Genomic DNA, 16,056 nt, shown 5'->3' on the forward strand with positions numbered 1-16,056 from the left:
AGCAGCCCTATCTACCAGCACAAGTGAAGCAGCTATAGCCAGGCCTCTCAGTCCGTCATGCCAGGGACCAGCCCTGCCCACCAGTGCACCCAGAGTAGACATGACACAGTCACAACTAGAGGGTACACATAACTCATATAGGGAATACCCCTGGAATGCTGGGTTCTGGTGACCTAGGGGATTGAACCACTGCACACTACAGGATGCCTTCTACAGAAGGTCACTGCTTTCAAGACCAGGAGGTATTGCTGACCTAATACACAGAAAAACACAGAGCATCAGGCAAAATGAGGAGTCAAGGAATATGTTCCAAATGAAAGAACAAGAAAAAAAGCTCAGAAAAACAACAAAATAAAATGGAGACGACTGATTTATTTGATAAAGAGTTCAAAGAAGTTGTCATAAAAATGCTAACTGGACTTGAGAGAAGAGTAGATGAACTTAGTGAGAATTTCAACAAAGAGATAGAAAACATTAAAAAGAAACAATCAGAGCTGAACAATACAATAACTCAAATGAAAAATACACTAGAGAAAATCAACAGCAGATTAGAGAAGGCAGAAAAATGAATCCACAATCTGGAAAATAGAGTGGTGGAAATCACCCAAACTGAAGAGCAAAAAGAATAAAGAATTTAAAAATTAGGGTAGATTAAGGGGATTTTGTGGCAATATCAAGCATAATAACATTTGTATTATAGGGACAGAAAACCTGAAAGACTTCACCAAAATACTATTAGAATTAATAAATGCATTCAGTACAGTTGTGGAACACAAAATTAATATCTAAAAATTGGTTGTGTTTCTGTACACCAACAAAGTAGCAGAAAAAGAAATTTAAAAATAGTTCCAAGGGTGCTTGGGTGGCTCAGTCAGTTAAGCATTTGACCCTTGATCTCAGCTCAGGTCTTGATCTCAGTGTCATGAGTTCAAGCTCCACATTGGGCTCCACACTGGGCACAGAGCCTACTTAAATAAAAATAAAAATTAATAGGGGCACCTGGGTGGCTCAGTCGGTTAAGTGGCCGACTTCGGCTCAGGTCATGATCTCGTGGTGTGTGGGTTCGAGCCCCGCGTCGGGCTCTGTGCTGACAGCTCAGAGCCTGGAGCCTGTTTCAGATTCTGTGTCTCCCTCTCTCTCTGACCCTCCCCCATTCATGCTCTGTCTCTCTCTGTCTCAAAAATAAATAAATGTTTAAAAAAAATAAAAAATAAAAAATAAAATAAATAAAAATTAATAATTAAAAAAGGGAAAAAAATGAAAATCCACTTGTGATCGCATTAAAATGAATAAAATACCTAGCAATAAATTAACCAAAGAGGTGAAAAATCTGTATTCTGAAAACTATAAGACAATGAAAAAAATTGAAGACAACAAAAATAAATGGAAAGATATACCATGTTCATGGATTGGAATAATTAATATTGTTAAAATGTCCATACTACCAAAAGCAATCTACAGATTCAATGCAGTCCTTAATCAAATACCAAGAGCATTTTTCACAGAACCAGAACAAAGAATCCTAAAACTTGTATGGAACAACAAAAGACCCTGAATAGCCAAAGCAATTTTGAGAAAGAAGGAAAGCTGGAGGTATCACAACCTAGATTTCAAGATATACTACAAAGCTATACACACAAAGTGTGGTACTTGGCACAAAAACAGACACTCAGATCAATGGAACAGAATAGAGAACCCAGAAATGGACCTACAAACGTATGACCAGCTAATCTTTGACAAAGCAGGAAAGAATATACAATGGAATAAAGACAGTCTCTTCAGTAAATGATGCTGGGAAAACTGGACAGCGACATGCAGAAGAATGAACCTGGACCATTTTCTTACACCATACACAAAAATAAACTCAAAATGGATGAAAGACCTGAATGTAAGACAGGAAGCCATCAAAATCCTCAAGGAGAAAGCAGGCAAAAACTTCTTTGACCTCGGCTGCAGCAACTTCTTACTCAAAACGTCTCTGGAGGCAAGGGAAACCAAAGTAAAAGTGAACTATTGGGACCTCATCAAGATAAAAAGCTTCTTCACAGCAAAGGAAACAATCAGCAAAACTAAAAGGCAACCGACAGAATGGGAGAAGATATTTGCAAATGACATAGCAGATAAAGGGTTAGTATCCAAAATCTATAAGGAACTTATCAAACTCAACACCCAAAAAACAAAGAATCCAGTGAAGAAATGGGCAAAAGACATGAATAGACACTTCTCCAAAGAAGACATCCAGATGGCCAACCGACACATGAAAAAATGCTTAACATCGTTCATCATCAGGGAGATAAAAATCAAAACCACAACGAGATATCACCTCACACCTGTCAGAATGGTTAACATTAACAACTCAGGCAACAACAGATGTTGGCAAGGATGCGGAGAAAGGGGATCTCTTTTGCACTGCTTGTGGGAATGCAAATTGGTGCAGCCACTCTGGAAACAGCATGGAGGTTCCTCAAAAAGTTAAAAATAGCACTACCCTACAACCCAACAATTGCACTACTAGGTATTTATCCAAGGGATACAGGTATGGTGTTTCGAAGTGGGCACATGCACCCCCATGTTTATAGCAGCACTATTAACAATAGCCAAAGTATGGAAAGAGCCCAAATGTCCATTGATGGATGAATGTATAAAGGTGTCGTATATATATATACAATGGAGTGTTACTCGGCAATCAAAAAGAATGAAATCTTGCCATTTGCAACTATGTGGTATTATGCTAAGTGAAGTAGTTGGAGAAAGACAAATATCATATGATTTCACTCATATGAAGACTTTAAGACACAAAACAGATGGACATAAGGTAAGGGAAGCAAAGATCATATAAAAACAGGGAGAGGGACAAAACATAAAAGACTCTTAAACATAGAGAACAAACAGAGGTTTCCTGGAGGGGCTAAATGGGTAAGGGGCATTAAGGAATCTACTCCTGAAATCATTGTTGCACCATATGCTAACTAACTTGGATATAAATTGAAAAATAAAGAAATTATTAAGAAACAAACAAACAAACAAACAAACAAAAACTCAGTGTGGTACCGCCACAAAAATAGACACATAAATCAACAGAACAGAATAGAAAGCCTAGAAATAAACCCGTGCTTATATGGCCAATTAATCTATGACAAAGGAGGCATGAATATATGATGGAGGAAAAGACAGTTTCTGCAATAAATAGTGCTGGGAAAACTAGACAGCTGCATGCAAAAGAATGAAACTGGACCACTTTATTATGTCATACATAGAGATAAACTCAAAATGGGTTAAAGACCTAAAGGTGTGACCTGGATCCATACAACTCTTAGAAGAAAATATGGGTAGTAATTTCTTTGACATCAGCCTTAGCAGTATTTTTTTGGATCTGTCTCTTCAGGAAAGGGAAATAAAAGCAAAAATAAACTATTGGGACTGTACCAAAATAAAAAGCTTTTTCTATTATCCAAAGGAAATGAAAACACTAATTCGAGAAGATATATGCATCCCTATGTTTATTGCAGCATTATTTACAATAGCCAAGATATAGGAGTAACCTAGTGTCCATCAATAGATGATTGAGTGAAGAAGTGGTATATATGTACAATGGAATTTTACTCAGCCATGAAAAGGAGTGAAATCTTGCCTTTCCCAATAACACAGAGAGACAGGCAAGGTATTTTGCTAAGTGAAATATATCAGTCAGAGAAAGACAAATATCATGTGATTTCACTTACATGTGGAAATCTAAAAACAAAACAAATGAATAAAAGAAGTAACAAAAGAAATTGAAGCAGACTCCTAAATACAGAGAACAAACTGGTGGCTGCCAGAGAATACCTAATTCATTCTGTGAGGTCAGCAGTACCCTAATACCAAAACCAAAGACATCACAAGAAAAGAAAATTATAGGCTAATATTTCTCATGACACAGAGCAAAAATCTTCAATGAAATATTAACAAATAAAATTCAATAATGTGTTAAAAAATTACATGCCAAAACTAAGTGAAGTTTACTCCAGGTATGCAAAGCTGATTCAACCTTTGAAAATAGATTCATGTAACCCATCATATCTACAAGTTAAAAAAGAAAATTCATATGATCATATCATAGATGCAGCATCTGACAAAATCTAATACCCAGTCATGATAAAAACTCTCACCAAACTAGGAATAAAGGGGGAATTTCCCACCTTTGACTTAAGAAATCCACAAAACACCTAAGGTAATGTCATACTTAATAGTGAGAAACTAGAAACTTTCCTGCTAAGATCAGGCACAAGGTAAATATGTCCCCTCTTACTACTCCCTTTCAACCTTGTAATGAAAGACTTAGCTAATGCAATAAGACAAGAAAGGGAAATAAGAGGTATACAGATAAAGAAAAAAGAAATAAAACTGTCTTTGTTCACAGATGGCAGGATTACTTATGTAGAAAATCTGAAAGAATTGACAAAAACAGCTTTTGCAATGAAAAAGCAATTGTAGCAAAGCTACAGGATATAATGTAAATATACAAACAATGAATATATATTAACAGTGAACAAGTAGAATTTGACATTAAAAACATTACCATTTCGGGGCGCCTGGGTGGCTCAGTCAGTTGAGTGTCCAACTTCAGCTCAGGTCATGATCTCGCGGTTCGTGAGTTCGAGCCCCACGTCGGGCTCTGTGCTGGCAGCTTGGAGCCTGGAGCCTGCTTTGGATTCTGTGTCCCCCTATCTCTCTGCCCCACCCCTGCTTGTGCTCTGTCTCTCTCTGTCTTTCAAAAAATGAATAAACATAAAAAATTTTTTTTAAACATTACCATTTGCATTAACACCCCAAAATGAAATAATTAGGTATAAATTTAACAAAATATGTACAAGATCTATTTGAAGAAAACTATAAATCTCTGGTGAATGCAATTTAATAACTAATAAATGGAAAGATATTACATACTTATGGCTAGGAAGACTCAATATTATCAAGATGTCAGTTCTTTACAACTTGATGTATAGATTCAATGCAATTCCAGTAAAAATCCTAGAGAGATATTTTGTGGGTATCAACAAATTGATTGTAAAGTTTAAATGGAGAGTTAATTAAGAGACTTAGAATATTCAATACAATATTGAAGGAGAAAAACAAAGTCAGAAGATTGACAGCATCTGACATATAGACTTGTTATAAACTGTGGTATAGGCAAAATAACAAATAAATCAATGGAACAGATTAAAGAGCTCCAAATTAGACCCAAGTAAATACAGTCAACTGATCTTTGAAAAAGGAGCAAAAGGCAAGAAAATGGAGCAAAGATAACCTTTTCAACAAACGGTGCTGGAACAACTGGATGTTCACATGTAACAATACAAATCGAAACACAGACTTTATACCCTTCACAAAAATTAACTAAAAACAGATCACAGACTTAGTATAAAATGCAAAACTATAAAACCCTTAGTAAAAACATAGGATAAAATCTACATGACCTTGGGTATGGTGATGACTTTTTAGACACAACACCAAAGATACAATCCATGAAAAAAAGAATTTATAAATTGGAATTCATTAAATTTAAAAACTTCTACTATGAGGGGGCGCCTGGGTGGCTAAGGCGATTGAGCGTCTGACTTCGGCTCAGGTCATGATCTTGCAGTTCATGAGTTCAAGCCCCGCATTGGGCTCTGTGCTGACAGTTCGGAGCCTGGAGCCTGCTTCCGATTCTGTGTCACCTCTCTCTGCCCCGTCTCTGCTCATCCTCTGTCTCTCTCTGTCTCTCAAAGATGAATAAATGCTAAGCAAAAATTTAAAAACTTCTACTATGTGAATAGTATGTGAAGAGAATGAGAAGAGAAGACACAGAGTAGGAGAAAATATTTGTAAAAGATATATATGAAAAAGGACTGTTTTCCAAAATATACAGAGTTCTTACAACTCAACAATAAGAAAACCAACGACCCAACTAAAAAAAATGGCAAAAGATATATGAACAGACACCTCAGCAAAAGAGATATACCAGATGTCAAATAAGCATATGAAAAGATGCTCCTCATCATATGTCAAAAGGGAATTTCAAATTAAAACAGCGATGAAATATCACTGCACATTTATTAGAACAGCCAAAATTCAAAATGCTTACAATACCAAATGTTGGTGAAGATGTGGAGCAACAGGAACTTTCATTCATTGCTGCAGGGGATGAGAAATGGTACAGTCACTTCAGAAGACTGGAGGCTGCTTAAAAACCAAACATGGTCTTAACATACAATCTAGCAATCATGTTCTTTGGTACTTATCCAATGGAGTTGAAAACCTATGCTCACACAAAAATTTGCATTCAGATGTTTATATCAGCTTTATTTGTAATTGCCAAAACTTGATGTCCTTTAGTAGGTGAAAAGATAAACTGTGGTACATCTAGAAAATGGAATATTGTTCAGCTCTAAAAACAAATGAGTTATCAAGTCATGAAAAGATATAGAGGAACCTTTTATATATATGAGTAAGTGAAAGAAATTAATCTGAAAAGGCTACATACTATGATTCCAACTATATGGCATTCTGGAAAAGGCAAAACTATGGAGACAGTAAAAAGATGAGTGGTTACCAGAAGTCAGAGGGGAAAGAAGGGATGAACAGGCAGAGCACAGAAATTTTTTAGGGTGGGGCACCTGGCTGCCTCAGTCAGTGGAGCATGCAACTCTTGATCTCTGCATTGTGAGTTGGAGCTCTACACTGGGTGTAGAGATTACTTAAAACTTAAAAAAAAATTTTTTTTTTTTAGGGCAGTGAAGCTATTCTGTATGATATTATAATGGAAGATATATGTCATTAAACATGTGTCAAAAGTCATAGAATGTACAACACCAGGAATGAACCTTAATGTAAATATAGACTTTGGGTGATATTATATTAACTCTCCATTCCCTAGGATTTGTTGATATTATCATTTATTGTAGTTGTTATTTTTTGTTTAGTGACTTTCCTGATTTTGTTTTTAATTTTATTTTTAAGTAATCTCTACACCTGGGACGCCTGGGTGGCTCGGTAGGTTGAGCGTCCGACTTCGGCTCAGGTCATGATCTCACCGTCTGTGAGTTCAAGCCCTGCGTCGGGCTCTCTGCTGACGGCTCAGAGCCTGGAGCCTGCTTTGGATTCTGTGTCTCCCTCTCTCTCTGACCCTCCCCCGCTCATGCTCTGTCTCTCTATCTCTGTCAAAAATAAATAAAACATTAAAAAAAATTAAGTAATCTCTACACCCAACACTCAAACTTACAACCCAGAGATCAAGAGTTGCATGCCCTATCAACTGAATTAGCCAGGCACCTGTTTAGTGACTTTTCTGAACTAATTCTGCAGTCTGTTCTTTGTTGTATGTAGCCCCTGAAATATCTGTTATGGTAGTAAGCTAATTAGGTGGTCACCTAATGATTGGCCACAGATTTTCTTAAATACTTGGAACCAAGGGATATCCCAGTCTTTGGAGAGAACCTATGTATATTTGTTGTGGCATGCATTCAACATTCACCAGTCACTTTACAACTCTGCCTTAGCCATCATGTCCTTCTTTCTTAGAACCTCAAAGTCAGGAGGGAGTGAGTTTAGGGCTTTCTTGAATCTTTCCTTAGCATCCACACTTCCCTGAGCATGCATTTAGCCTTTTAGATTTTCACCTTTGTAAGCTTACAGGACACTCATAGCCCAGCCTTTCTGATTAATCTATTATTTACCCCAGCTATTATCTATCACAGCAGGAGCAGCAACCTAAGACATTATACTGTAAATGTTTTCAATAAATGCCCTGTGGGAAGGAGGTTTAGCATGAGGCTAGTATGGAGTTAAGCAAAATAAAGACAAGCCTATATTTGAGGGAGCCAACAGGCAGTTTAGAACAAATACAGTTGACCCTTGAGCAACATGGGGGTTAGGGATGGTGAACCCCTCCGTCTCCCCCTGTGCAGTTGGGAATCCAGTTATAACTTTTGATTCCCCCAAAACGTAACTACTAATAGCCTACTACCATTGACCATAAGCCTTACCAGTAACATAAACAGTCAATTAACCCATATTTTGTATATGTATTATATACTATATTCTTACAACAAAGTAAGAAAAAAAAAATAAGAAAATCATAATGAAGGGGTGCCTGAGTGGCTCAGTTGGTTGAGCGTCTGATTTCAGCTGAGGTCATGATCTGCGGTTCTTGAGCTCAAGACCTGCATCAGGCTTGCTGCTGTCAGCCTGTCAGTGCAGAGCCCACTTTGGATCCTCTGTCCCCACCACCACTCTGCCCCTCTCCTGCTCACACTGTCTTTCTCAAAAAATAAATAAAACTTAAAAAAAGAAAAAATCATAATGAAAATACATTTATACTGTACTGTATTTATTGAAAAAAAATCTGCATGTAAGTGGTCCCATGCAGTTCAAGCCTATATTGTTCAAGGGTGAACGGCAATGAATTACAATTCTTTGCTTATGAGGTATGTTTTGCTCCCTCTGGTATCAGGAATGCAGACTGTTATTTTTACAGCTACCACTGATCTGAGGAGCAAGGGATGGGGCTGGCATAGGTTAAAACACCATAAATTTTATAGTTCTTTAATAAAAAACAGCCATTTCTCCTGAGTATTTGACAAGTTGCTACAGGCCTTTCACTAATTTCCAAAATTACAAAAAAAGTTGATTCTGACATTTTTGCCCATTTTTCATTTCCTTTATGGGGGGGGGGTGGTGAAATTTGGAGTATACTACTGTGCTATTTTCACTGATATCACCTCAGGTCATTTTTAACCCCAATAGTAGCTAGTCAAGGGCTAAGCACAACGTAGGTGACTAATACATCTTTTAGATCTTTTTGAGATTTAACTGATCAGAAAGTTCAGTTTTGTGTCCAGAAGTCAGTTCTTTATAGAATTTCTATCTTTCAGCATCTTGAAAAATCCAAGTTTATGGTGGCTGTGCAGTAAGTACTTGTCCAAAAATAGGCTGTACAGGTGTTCTAGGCAAGATCAGATCCTGATAAGTTTCACCTCTAAGATGATCTTCAATTTTCAGGTTCTTAAATTCTAAATAGTTAACTTACTTTCTGATAGTGCTCTTACAAACATGGTGAACATTCCTAAAACCTGTGGACTTTCTGCAAGAAGTGTGGCAAGCACCAACCCTACAAGTAAGGACAAGAAAAGCAAATATTCTCTTTACGCCAGGGAAAGTGGCATTATGACAGGAAGCAGAGTGGCTTTGGTGGGCAGACTAAGCTGATTTTCCAGAAAAAGGCTAAAACTACAAAGAAGATTGTGCTGAGGCTTGAATGTGTTGAGCCCAACTACAGGTCTAAGAGAATGCTGGTTTTGAAGAGATGCAAACATTTTGGACTGGAAAGAGATAAGAAGAGAAAGGGCCAAATGATTCAGTTCGAGGCCTCATATTTTGTTACATTATGAAGACAATAAAATCTTGAGGTTATGTTAAAAAATAGTGAATGCAAATTCTCAGAAATGATTTACACCAACCCAAGTCAGTAAAAAAAAAAAACCCTTAATTTATAAATCATAGTATCAATTTGTTATTTCATAATACAAACTATTTCTGGCAAGATAACCAACATCAGTCCATTTTTTTTTGGGCGGGGGGGAACACTGTTTCCCAGTATATTAGTGCCCTTGGAAGAAACCAGGGCAAAGAATTGCTTGGTGAGCATAGTGTAGAATAATGTAGTTGGGTGTTCTTGTAAAATATTTCTTCTAGACAGGGTATCAGAGAGAACTTCCATCCCTAACTCTGATCCTCATTTGTGAAATGTTAATTACAGTACCTGCCTAAAAATATTTGTGTTAGGATTAATGAAATTACACACATCCATGAACCATGATATCACTACAAATGACAAAAACCAATTCCATTTTACCTTAGACAAAAAGAAAAACATCATAATTTACAGAATCCAAAGAATGGATGGACAACCAAACCATAGAAAGAGCAGAGATGCCATAACTTTCTCCCCATCCTTGTTTAACTTTATTCTGTGTGTCAACTCTGTTCCTTGCCACTACAGCCTGGTTTTCTTCACTTGTTGAAGAATATGGTCACTGACAACTCCTCCTATGCACTACATTTTATAATGTGGCTACTGGAGATTCTTTTTTAAAATTTTTGTCTCAATTCTTGTTAGAAAGTAGAAGGATTCTGTTTGAATTAGTTATATGCTCAACTCTGACGAAATCAATTGTGGCCAAAAAACTGGGAATATGTAGGAACATGGGCATTTGCCCACAAAAGCCACAATGTTTAAGCTGACAGAGGAATAATGTGGCCAATTGTATTATTAACTTATTTGCTCCTCCCTTTCCATGTATATGTATATGTGACTTGAAGTGTCCCTTTCCTTGTTAAGAGTATATATCCCCAATCCATCAAGGTTGAGATTAGTCATATGATATCTTCTACCCAATGAAGTGAAAGGACATGACATACAACACACTTGTGCAGAAGCTTTAAGAAGTATTGTGATTTTGGGGCTCCTGGGTGGCTCAGTCGTTTGAGCGTCCGACTTCGGCTCAGGTCATGATCTTGCGGTTTGTGAGTTTGAGCCCTGCATCGGGCTCTGTGCAGACAGCTGAGAGCCTGAAGCCTGCTTCAGATTCTGTGTCTCTCCATCTCTTGGCCCCTCCCCTGTTCATGCTCTGTGTCTCTCTGTCTCTCAAAAATAAATAAACATTAAAAAAATTAAAAAAAAAAAGAAGTATTGTGATTTTAGGGGTGCCTGGCTGGCTCAGTCATAAGGGTGTGTGACTTTTGGTCTCAGAGTCATGATTTCAAGCCCCACCTTGGGCCTAGAGATTAAACAAACAAACAAGCAAACAAACTTTAAAAAAAAAAAAAAAAGAGGCATTGTGATTTAGTAGCAGCTTTCCCCCATCCCTGCCATGAGAATGGGCAGGTCTTCTTCAGCCTGGAATCAGGATGAGACAAGACATGGTGCACAGCAGAGTCTTCTAAAAGCCTGAAACAACACTGTAGGCAACTTATGATCTATATGTAATATAAGCAAGAAGGTACTTTGTTTTGTAAACCACTGAACTCCCAGTTGTTTGTTATATAGCATAACTCAGTGAAAGTTGACAAGTATAAGCAGTTCCCAGAAAAAGAGAGGGGAGATGCTGGCTGGTGAAATATTAAATCACTTAAACATTAAGTTACTTAATGCATTCAATAGACTTCCCTGGAGAAACACCAATAAATTCCAACTTTCCAACTCTCACTTTCAGTAAGTTACAAAAACTCCTCATAAAGATGAATTATAATATAGCTTCCCGCTACTATCTGAAAGCAGAATATTCCTATGAAAGCTGTGTAAGCTGAAATGGCATAAACTGAAGAATATTCCCCGTTTTCCAAAAGTCTGTGTTCCATCACTTTGCTTTTAGAAAAGACCTACATTAGTACCTATTTTCACAAACCAAAAGAAATCTGAAGAGGAGTTTATACAAATATGTTGAGAAAAATATGCCATTCATATTCCTTATATTTATCTATTCTATATGCTATTGGCCCAATTGGATTTGGGAAAGACTCCGGTCTTATTTATAAACCATTCCTTCGAATAGTGCTTGTCTAAAAAACAATACATCTTACCCAGGATTTTATTTTCCTCCACTATTAATTTCAGAGGATTCTCCCAATCAGAGTCTTGGCTGTTCTCTTCTCATTCAACATTTTGATTTGGGCACTTCTACCCTCTGCACACTTTCCATGTAGAATAATAACCACTTACATAACTCAACCTACCAGTAGAATTAAAACCTCCAAATATAATTCTAGACCAGATCTTGCTTGTGAGCTCTAAATACATTTTCTTACCTTGTCACTGGACATCTTCACTTGATACTGATTGATATCTCACATACAGCCATTAAACTCATGTCTTTTTCTTCAATTCTGATTGTTGTTCTTGTTGTTGTTGTTGTTGATATTGTTGCCTGAACTGCCTATCCTGGTTACCAGCACCATCATGTATCCAAGTCCCTATAGCTAAAAAGTTTTGGCATTCTCCCCTTTCCTTATGTCTTTGGTACTCCTATCATATAACTGTTTCAAGTTGATTAGATTCTGTTCTCTACACATCTTCCAAATCATCATTTCTCTGATCTTCCTACTATTGCCCTTAGCTTAGTTTACCACACATTTAATTGCTTTTTAAGTTCTAGTCACTATCTGAATGCTGGAGATAAGGAATGAATAAGGGTATACTTCCTAAGGCCTAGAACTCACTTTTTAGTCAGAAACACGAACATATCATTTCACTTATATAATTGGGTAAGTGCTAAGATAGAGTTATAGATGGGAGATCATAAGAAATCAAAGAAATATAGGGGAGGGACCAAGATGGCGGAGCAGCATGGAAGTTTTTTGCGTCTCTCATCCCTGAAATACAGCTAGATCAACACCAAACCATCTTGTACACCTAGAAAATTGATCTGAGTATCAAATCAACAATCTACATAACTTGAACCACAGAAGTCAGCAGGTACACGGCATGGAGAAGTGAACTGGGAAAGAGAGAAGCTTCAGAGGGTAAAGAGCTGTTTTTGCTTTTAGAGAGAGGATGGAGACAGGGGGTAGAGTACTGGAAAGGCATTTTCCCCTACCCCAAAAGTGGCTGGAGAGAAAAAGAAAGACTGAAAACACCCTAAGGGAATTAACAAGGGATAAAGAAGAGGGTTTGGATACCATTAAGACTATGAACAGGGGAGTGCAGAGTCTGAAACTCTGCAGCTCGATACCTGGTGGAGCTCTGGTGGGAAGGGCGAATCCCCAGGAGCAGAAAGTGAGGTCCAAGGGGTCCGAGGGCCACACGGGGAGGCAGTTCCCTCCTGAGAGGACATTTGTGTGTGGCCTCCCCACAGGCAAAGGTCCCAGAGGACCCCGGAAAATGGCCATGTTTGCTGGTGTTGGAACAAGGACATTAAGAAATGGTGAAGCCAGACACCAGATGTATATTGCAAATTTACCATAATCCCTGAAAGGCCTCTGCTATGCAATTGCATGAACCTTTTCTGGGGTGGACTGGCACCTGGCCCCAGTTTCTAGGCATCTTCAGTGGTGCGGTCATGTGAATATTCCTGGGGGTGGGCCAGCCCCGGATATTGTTTGGCAAGACCCTCCTCCAGAGGGTCTGAGCAGGTTAAAGCCACAGGGCCTCAAAAGTGAGGGGTTTGGAAACATAGCCCCATCTGAGATAAAACTCAGGAGGCAGGTGCCACCTGGCAGGCTGATGACTTGGTTATTGATAGGGTAGAAGCGGGGAGTGGATGAAAGCCAGAGACAAAGGAGGGGTTCTTGATTGCTGGTTGGCAAGAGCACAGAATTCTGATACCAGACATTGGGTAGCTGGGTGACACCATTTTCACCTCTGTCATGCATATGCATACATGCATACATGTGCCACAAGATACAGCACCGATAAACAAAGCAGGGCCATCTAATGGAGAATGGAGTCATTACACCAAGCCCCATCCAACTGGACCAACCATGCTCTAGACTTGTGGAACACCACAAGTCTCTCTGCCTGCTTAGTTTACAGACTATAAAGTACTTCATAGTTTGACTTCTAGGGGAAACTGGATGTAATTTCAATCATATTCCATTCCATTTGTCAGTCCATCTATTCAATTTTTTTCTTTTTATTTTCCTTTCTTATTGTTGAATACAGAGGGAAAAAATTATTTTTATTTTCCTTTTTAATAAAAAAGATTATTATTGAATTTTTTCAACGATATTTTTTACTTTTTTGAAAATTTTATTCTATTTTACTTTCATTTCATTTTATTCTATTTTATTGTATTCATTTAATAAAAATTTTTTTAATTGTGAGAGAGAGAGAGTGCAAGCAGGGGAGGGGCAGAGAGAGAGGGAGACACAGAATCCAAAGCAGGCTCCAGGCTCTGAGCTGTCAGCACAGAGCGTGAAATGGGGCTCAAGCCCACAAGCTGTGAGATCATGACCTGAGCCAAAGTCTGTCACTTAACCGACTGAGCCACCCAGGCACCCCTAATATAGTCATTTTTTTAAATTTTTCAAATGTTTTCCTTTTCTTTTCTTTCCCTTTTCCTTCTATTCTATCAAGCTTTTTTCAACAATCAGATGACAACACACCTAGGATCTAGCATCCTTTAGCTGATTTTTTTTGTTCTTTTTAAGTTTAATTTTATTATTTTTCTTCCTCCAAAATGACAATATGCAGGAATTCACCCCAAAAGAAAGAACAGAAAGAAATGACAGCCAGGGACCTAATCAACAGAGATACAAGCAAGATGTCTGAACCAGAATTTAGAATCATGATAATAATACTACTACCTGGGGTTGGAAAATAAAATAGAATCTCTTTCTGTGGATATAAAGGAAGTAAAATTTAGGCAGGACGAAATTAAAAATGCCATAACTGAGCTGCAATTTTGAATGGATGCCACAGTGGCAAGGATGGATGAAGCAGAGCAGCCAATCAGTGATACAGAGGACAAACTTATGTAGAAAAATGAAGCAGAAAAAAAGGGGGAGACTAAGGCACAAGAGCACGATATAACAATTAGAAAACTCTGTGACTCATTAAAAAGGAATAATATCCGAATCATAGGGGTCCCAGAAAATGAAGAGAGAGAAAAAGGGGTAGAAAGTTTATGTGAGCAAATCATAGTGGAAAACTTTGCTAACTGGGGAAAGACACAGACATCAAAATCCAGGAAGCACAGAGGACTCCCATTAGATTAAACAAAAACCGACCATCAGCGAGGCATATCATAGTCAAATTCACAAAATATACAAAGAGAGAATCGTGAAAGCAGCAAAGGAAAAAAAAGTCCTTAACCTACAAGGGAAGACAGATCAGGTTTGCAACAGACCTATCCACAGAAACTTGGCAGGCCAAAAAGGAGTGGCAGGATGTATTCAACATGCTGATTCAGAAAAAGTATGCAGCCAAGAATTCTTTATCCAGCAAGGCTGTCATTGAAAATAGAAAGAGAGATGAAAAGTTTCCCAAACAAAAACTAAAGGAATTTGTGACCACTAAACCAGCGCTGCCAGAAATTTTAAGGGGGACTCTCTGAGGGGAGAAAAGATGAAACAAAACAAAAAAGCAACAAAGCAACAAAGACTAGAAAGGACCGGAGAACACCACCAGAGACTCCAACTCTGCAGGCAACACAATGGCAGTAAATTTGTATCTTTCAGTACTCACTCTAAATGTCAATGGACTAAATGCTCCAATCAAAATACACAGAGTAACAGGATGGATGAGAAAACAAGATCCATCTATATGCTGTTTACAAGAGACCCTCTTTAGACCTAAAGACACCTTCAGATTGAAAGTAAGGGGATGGAGAACCATCTATCATGCTAATGGTTGCCAAAAGAAAGCCAGACTAGCCATACTTATATCAGACAGTCTAAATTTTAAAATAAAGACTGTAACAAGTGATGGAGAAGGGCATTATATCATAATTAAGGGGTCTATCCACCAAGAAGACCTAACAATTTTAAACATCTATGCCCCAAACGTGGAGAACCCAAATATATACACCAATTAGTCACAAACATACAGGAACTCATTGATAATAATACCATAATAGTAGGGGGCTTCAACACCCCACTTACAGCAATAGATAGATCATCTAAACCAAAAATCAACAAGGAAACAATGGCTTTGAATGACACATTGGACCAGATGAATTTAACAGATATATTCAGAACATTTCATCCTAAAGCAGCAGAATACACATTCTCCTTGGGTGCACATGGAACATTCTCCAGAATAGATCACATACTGGGACACAAATCAGCCCTTAACAAGTACAAAAAGATCGGGATCATACTGTGCATATTTTCAGACCACAACGCTATGAAACTCAAAATCAACCACAAGAAAAAAATTGGAAAGACAACAAATACTTAGAAACTAAAGAACTTCCTACTAAAGAATGAATGGCCTAACCAAGGAATTAAAGAGGAAATTAAAAAGTACATGGAAGCCAATGAAAATGATAACACCACAGCCCAAAACCTCTGGGATGCAGCAAAAGCAATCATAAGAGG

At 37.9% G+C, this 16,056-nt stretch overlaps 1 pseudogene; it reads left to right on the forward strand.

Moving 5' to 3' along the window:
- Positions 1 to 9,072: 9,072 nt before the first annotated feature.
- Positions 9,073 to 9,410, forward strand: LOC102972781 (annotated as a pseudogene).
- Positions 9,411 to 16,056: the final 6,646 nt, after the last annotated feature.

Source organism: Panthera tigris, chromosome B1, assembly GCF_018350195.1.
Source record: "Panthera tigris isolate Pti1 chromosome B1, P.tigris_Pti1_mat1.1, whole genome shotgun sequence".
In the NCBI taxonomy this organism is placed as follows: domain Eukaryota; kingdom Metazoa; phylum Chordata; class Mammalia; order Carnivora; family Felidae; genus Panthera; species Panthera tigris.